This window comes from Lemur catta, chromosome 12 (assembly GCF_020740605.2).
Source record: "Lemur catta isolate mLemCat1 chromosome 12, mLemCat1.pri, whole genome shotgun sequence".
Classification (NCBI taxonomy): Eukaryota; Metazoa; Chordata; class Mammalia; order Primates; family Lemuridae; genus Lemur; species Lemur catta.
Genome location: NC_059139.1, coordinates 23,302,501 through 23,308,904, shown reverse-complemented (window position 1 = coordinate 23,308,904; position 6,404 = coordinate 23,302,501). Strand labels below are relative to the sequence as shown.

The window sequence follows — 6,404 nt, the reverse complement described above, 5'->3', positions numbered from 1 at the left end:
TTAGGGCACCACACTTCAAGAATCAGTGCCATTGCCACAGATCACTTCAAGTTCCTTTTTCCTTCCTTCTTCTGAACTATTTTCTGACTCTATAGCCTTCCTTGAGCCCATCAGTAACTAGTTTCCCGTAAATGCTCTGTGTTTCCACGTGGTATGGTCTGGGCAGCTCTGGGCCATCAGGCGCCTAGAGAAAGACCTTTGCCACAGGGTGGCAGCAGCATGCCGGGCACGGAGGAGCATTTGGCCCCGCACTCTGGACAGCTCATTAGCACACCGTCCCCTGGGTTCCCACCGAGCGGGGGCCTGACTGGCTCTCCATCTCCCCTTGGCAGGCAGGAGGACAGTGGGAGGGGGCCTGGCAGAGGGGGAGGTCGCTGGCACACAGAGGGGCGGTTTTGTTCTCTGGGAGACTCTGAGAGAGGAAGCTGGGTGGTCTCCTCAGAGCATCGGATTGTGCCCTTCACAAAACCGCCATGCAGCGCGGGGCTGCTGGGAGAGCCGGCCGGACAAAAGGCCTTGGAGGAGATGGGCAGGGGCTGCCGGGCCGCCCCGGGCGCAGAGGCCAGGGCCCCTCGGTGAAGAGGCCTGGCAGTTTCTCATGATGCCGGTTTCCAGGGGTGACGGCTCTGCAAAGCCTCCCTCCCGGGAAATGTAGGTCTGGGCCTCCTCAGGGAGTTCCTTCCAGCTCACAGCAGGCCCAGATGGAGGGGAAGCCACTCTCCCCACTCCAGCATCACCCCCATGCTTCTTCCTCCTTAGTTGAGCAGGGTTTGTTCTGAATATCTTAAGAATCTTTCTGAGTGCTGGGAACTGTGCTGAAAATTTTATATCTAGATATCATCTACTAAATTCTCATTACACCCTCATGAAGAAAGTATTACTATACCATTTACGATGTGGAAGGTGCAATTTAACCTATTATTTGCCAAGGATAGTTGACCATTTAAGGTCCACTTTAAGTCTAGTGTCTCTTCCAATACATGGCAACCTGATATGAGAGTTGGTTGGGAGATGGTAGGTTTCATCCAACCCCCACACATGCAAATAAGGACGCTGAGGTTCACTGTCCAGGGACCCTGATGAACTGCTCAAGAATTCAGGTGTGACAGGTGTGGATTCAACCACCACTCTGAAACTGAAGGCCTTTAGGTTTCAGAAAGCATGAAGCTATTTTTAGTCTAGCTATGTTATTTTTCTAACAAACATATTTTCTCAAGTTTGTTTCCTACCTCTTTGGCTAACAGCTCCTCATCAGCTTAAATGAAAGAATGCCTCACCGAGGCACTGTAGTGCCAAGGCAGTGGAATTTGGTGACAGTTTTCAGACTTGTGTTGCTGATGAAACCTTTGCGTGCTAAGTACTCCCCAGGGCAAACCGATCATCAGTGCATTGTGCTGGGCTGAGCTAACTCCCAAATCATCTTTATTTTCTCTGGCGACAGCTATGTCTGGAAGCTCCTGGCTGGTTGCTTTCAGGACATTTATGATCTCCTAAAGCTAAACGGTTGAAAAAGAAATCCAAAGGTTGTCATCTGACACCCTCTTCCAGTAGACTCACTGCCATCTTTAACATGGTACAGCATGTGTCATTGTTGGGAAAGAGTTTATGATTTTATTTTTCTCCTCTGCAGTATCAATTGGGGCCTGCTTTTCATATCCTTCAGCCTTGGCTTAAAGAAGGGGCTTTTGGGGGAATGATTCCCATCCATGGAGGAAGCTAGAGTTTTCCCTGAAAAGACTTTGGAAAATGCTTCATTCCCAGCTTTACAGTGACTGGAAAATGATTGACATTGAGTAGCACAATATGAAAAAAAAAAAAAAAAATAGGTGCTTTTTCTAAAAGATGCCCTCTCAAATGAAAAAATATGTGTCCATCGTTGGAAAACAGTATGCAAATGCCAAAATTTTCAGCCCTGTAATGGATTACATAAAACATTTTATGTTGAGGTGGGGGGAGGGTGAGAGTAAGAAATGAGAGAAGGAGTGAAGAAAATAGGGAAGGGAAGAAAAGAAAAACAGTTGTGAGTCTTAAAATATTTCAAGCATGGATAACTGATACATTGTTTAATTTATTTAAGACAGTTTTGTGAACTCTTAAAGGTGATTCATCAGTCTTGTTAACTGTGGCCACAAGATTTACAAGCACATAGTGAGTGATAATGTCCTCAGAACAAATAAATAGTAGAAAATGTCAGATCTAAACTGCCTTTTTGAGCATGTTTTTGCCTCCAGAGAGAAATTCAAAATTAGGATGATCATTTTATAATCAAGACCCTCCTCCCCACCACACAAACTCTTTCACCTGTAATATTCACTTCACTGAGGCAAACAAATTGTCTTGAGTTCTTTTTTTCGTTGGTAATGTACAGTTGCCATGTTAACAAAAATACATGAAATATTTTGCATACTTACACTGCCACATTATTTCTTGTTTAATAATTACACTAAAACATTATTTGTTACTTGTCTAAAATTCAAATTCAACTGGGTGTCCCATGTTTTATCTGACAGCCCTACTTATATGTGCAATTCAGCAAAATGTGAATGTTTGAAATTTGAAGGATGAGATAGCAGTTTTGTAGACACGATGGAAAATGTTACCATGCCACCTTCTGAATACCTGTCTGTGGCTGGGAAACCTAAGTGACAGTGGGAAGATGAGAATTCCAGAGAGGAGATGGGAGAGAAGAGAGGTTAGGCACAAGGGAAGTAAAACAGAATACCCAGAAAGGAAGGGGCTTCATTGGAGTGACTACAGAAGCAAGGTGACCAGAGGGAAATGTGAAATGGGGGCACTGAAGAGTTTTAAATAGCCTGATGATGGCTTTCACAGATTGATCCGTCTCTGCTGTGCAGATCTTGGAGTTCGATGTTACGCACATGGGATCTCTTTAAGAGGAAGTTCAGCCGTTCCCCAGAGGGCTCCCGGGGAAAAAAATATTAACCTGAAAAATTTTCCTAGCTCCATTAGTGCACACACCTGTGACTACCACGTGAGCTCGGCGCTCCCCCTGGTGGCCACGGTGAGCATCGCGCCCCCGGCCCTGCCTCGCTCGTCCCTTGAGACTTGACTTGTCCCGCTTTCCCTCGCAGGACACTGCCCATCTGCTCCCTTCCTTCTTTTCCTGCCGGCTCATTCATTCGGGGCCTGCCCTCGGCGTGACACCTCCCAACCACTCTGGCCCCAGGACGAGGCCACACAGAGCTGGGCATTGTTGCCCCAGTTCTGGGACCACCCGGGTGGGAGAGGGGGAAGCGCGGCCGCCGGGGAGGCCGGATGAGTGACAGCAGCCTGGGGTCAGCCGCGCGGCGGCCCGGAAAAAGGGCCTGCGCTGCGGTCCCCGCAGGGTCGTCCCCTCGTCCCCTCCCTCCAGCTGGAAACGAGTCTCTCCTCCAGGCTTCTTTCAGACCCCTTCCATTGGCAGCACTAAAATTTCTGTTTTCAACATGGTGTATGTGAATAAAGGCATAGAAAAAAGGATTTCATGGGTAAAGTGAGATTCTTTTGCTGGGGAAAGGGAATCCTGCTTGAGTCGGACAGTGGTGGTGACAGGACGAATATGGGAAGATGGGGACATGACTCCCAACTTCTGAGGGTAGGATTTTAAAAAGTTGTTAAATGTGTTTATCAGAAAATTTAAAAGTTAAAATACAAATTTGTTACGGATTTATCAGAAAAAAGTGTTAACCTGAACATCTTTCATAGCTCCATTTGTGACCAGATCCGTGACTCCCACGTGTAGGTAGGGCTCCACGCCCGCGTGTCCGTCCTGCGCACGCTCCCGCGGGGCCGCCTGTCCCTCGGCCGCGACGGCCTCTCCACAGACGTGCAGGAGGAGGGGGGCTACATCCAGCTCAGGCCGCAGAAGGGAAAGGAAACAGGTCACTGCAGGAGGGAGCACTTCCCAGCAGTGGATTAATCTTTTGTGGCACTTCCCAGAATGCTGCTCACTGTCCAGAATGCTTCACAAGTTTGCAAATATCGGTCCCCTCAGGCCATGAGGGGACCTTTTTCCAAATCGGTCATGTGAATTTCATATATGCCTTCAAAAAAGTTTAGGATGTATATGGATCGAACACAGTGATTTGTGGATTTTTTTTGGGGGGGGTGTCATAGATCCTTTAGAGGAGTTGATGGAAAGTAAGAATCCTCCCCCCCAGGAAAAGACAAATGCACAAAACTTTTCCCACAATTTCAAGGGCTCTGAACCTTGAATTCTTCATGTGGAGGACCTACGCGTCCAAGGACCGACCCAACTTAAGAGTGTTTCCTCTAGGCGGCTGCCATCTGCAGGTAGAGGGTCAGATTAAAGGGTCTCCAGACACAACTTCAATCTGGAGATTTCATGATATCGCCTGCCGATTCTTTATTAAAAAGCATGAAGGAAATTACTAGTCATCCATAAGTCATTCTTAATGAGTAGAGTGGTTCACTGGCACAATGGCTGTTTCTGAAAATCCCTTGAGATCTTATTCAGCTCTTTTCATAAATGGTGGTAGTAATCATAGAGATAAATCTACCTAATTTGAAGGTCAGACAGGAAATTACTTTTTTGGAAGAACCCATGGTGGCATTACACTTTTCTAATACCAACATGGAAATGATTCAATTTACCGGAGAAATTTAAATCTGACACGGACAAGTAAGTGCAGGCTATTACAGCAAAGTGTTTCTTCCCTCACCTCCTGCTGTTTCCAGCTCCAGTTCTTGGAGTTGAGCAGGGGGGGGCATGTCCTTCCTTATTTTCTTGTGGCTCCCCCCACCCCACCGGTTCAGCTAACATCTTGCCTTGCTGCGTGGCATCCCTCCCCAACATGCCCTGCGCTCATTGCAATACTTCAATGAATGGAAAATTTATTCTCCTCTGGGGAGAAGAATAACAACAACATGCAAAGACATTAATGTAAAACTATTTTTTTCTTTATTGAAAATACATCTACAAAGTAATGCTTCCCAGTCCACACTGGGTGCACGTGTAGGCAGAGCCTGTGATGCTGGCGAGAGGATCACCCTAAAGGACCTGCTTTCCATAAGAAATGGTTAGTATTAAAAAAAATCACATTGTGTAACAGAATTAATTTGACAGGATTAATTTTTGCTCTACTAGTGTCATGACAGCCATGTACATTATCTTTTGTAGTGTATTTCCCAAATAGAGTTTTGACATCAAATGGTTACTCCACCATTGCCTAATGTTAACTTGTATACACATATAATGCTCGGGATCTATATAAAAATATCTCTAATTATATATCAAAGGATGTATGTCTAGATTTTCAGTCTGTTAGCATAATTAAGTCCATTCTTCACCATTTTCAGTCAGAAACTCAAACACAGCTGGTATTGTCTGACAGCTCCCACTCAGCGTCTCTGACTGGATATTCCTGACAGGGTAAAAATTAATCTCCTCTAAACCTGGGAGCTCCCTTGCCTGAAACTAATGCCCCTGCTGTTTTTTCTTGCAATCTCACTGACATCGTCTTCACACTGATTCATCTTCTACCATTCCTCTTGGGGACGCAAACAAAACAAAAGCAAACCCCACTCTGGCTGAAAGTTTTGAATGACTTGGTAAGTAGGATTCCAACACAAAGAAATATCTTGTTTCTCTCATTCTAAGAACTTCTGATTAAAGTAAAAAAACATTTTCAAATACCAGATCACTCACCCAACTCATAGATTCCTATCAGAGAGCTCATTCATTTGATTTCTTCACAATATATGTGATGTTATATTTTGGTATGCAGACTTCATTGGGGAATGATTTTGAACTGAAGAGAAAAAGTGTTTCAGGTAAAACAAAACAAACCAAAAATGAACCTCTCCTTTTTTATTCTTCCTTAAAGACCTACACTCTTAATGTTTTAAAATCCATTTTTTATAAGGTCAACTTTGCTCCATTCTTTCCTAGCTCTTGAGTGTTCCACAGTACGACCATGAGCACCCTTGCTAATAACTAGTCTTCTGTTTTATTTTCAAAAAGTCTACCGTCAGTTGAGGAATGGTGGGAGACACATCCTTCCCAACACAGTCCCTTCGGTTTGGGAAGAGTAGGAATGGAGGGAATACCTTCTTTGTTAGGAAGAACTGGGCAAAGGTTTTTATGAATAATCCCACTCCTGGAATGGCCTCCCACCTGGCAACTTGCATATATAACTGGCATTTTGAACACAGAACGTGGTGAACCACACAGCCATCCTGCCCCTAGTGAGAAATAGTCACTCCCACTAAGTGTCCTTTCTGAAAGCCCGGTGCTGCGTGGACTGGTACTTGCTACCGGGTGTTCCGCGGGGAAATAGAGGGCAGGCTCTTTCATAATGTCACAGGATGTCTGGGCTAGAAGCGACCAGGGAGGCATCTAGGGAAGTCACTCATTTTATAGATGAGGACACTGAGGCCTAGAG

At 45.4% G+C, this 6,404-nt stretch overlaps 1 protein-coding gene across 2 annotated transcripts in view; it reads right to left on the bottom strand.

The window, feature by feature from the left end:
• Positions 1–4,898: 4,898 nt before the first annotated feature.
• SLC1A3 (solute carrier family 1 member 3) overlaps positions 4,899–6,404 on the bottom strand; it is a 78,271-nt gene continuing 76,765 nt past the window's right edge. For both annotated transcript variants that reach the window (XM_045566213.1, XM_045566214.1), the window contains exon 10: positions 4,899–6,404. This exon is cut by the window's right edge and continues 794 nt beyond it. The gene's annotated coding sequence lies outside the window, so the exon portion shown is untranslated.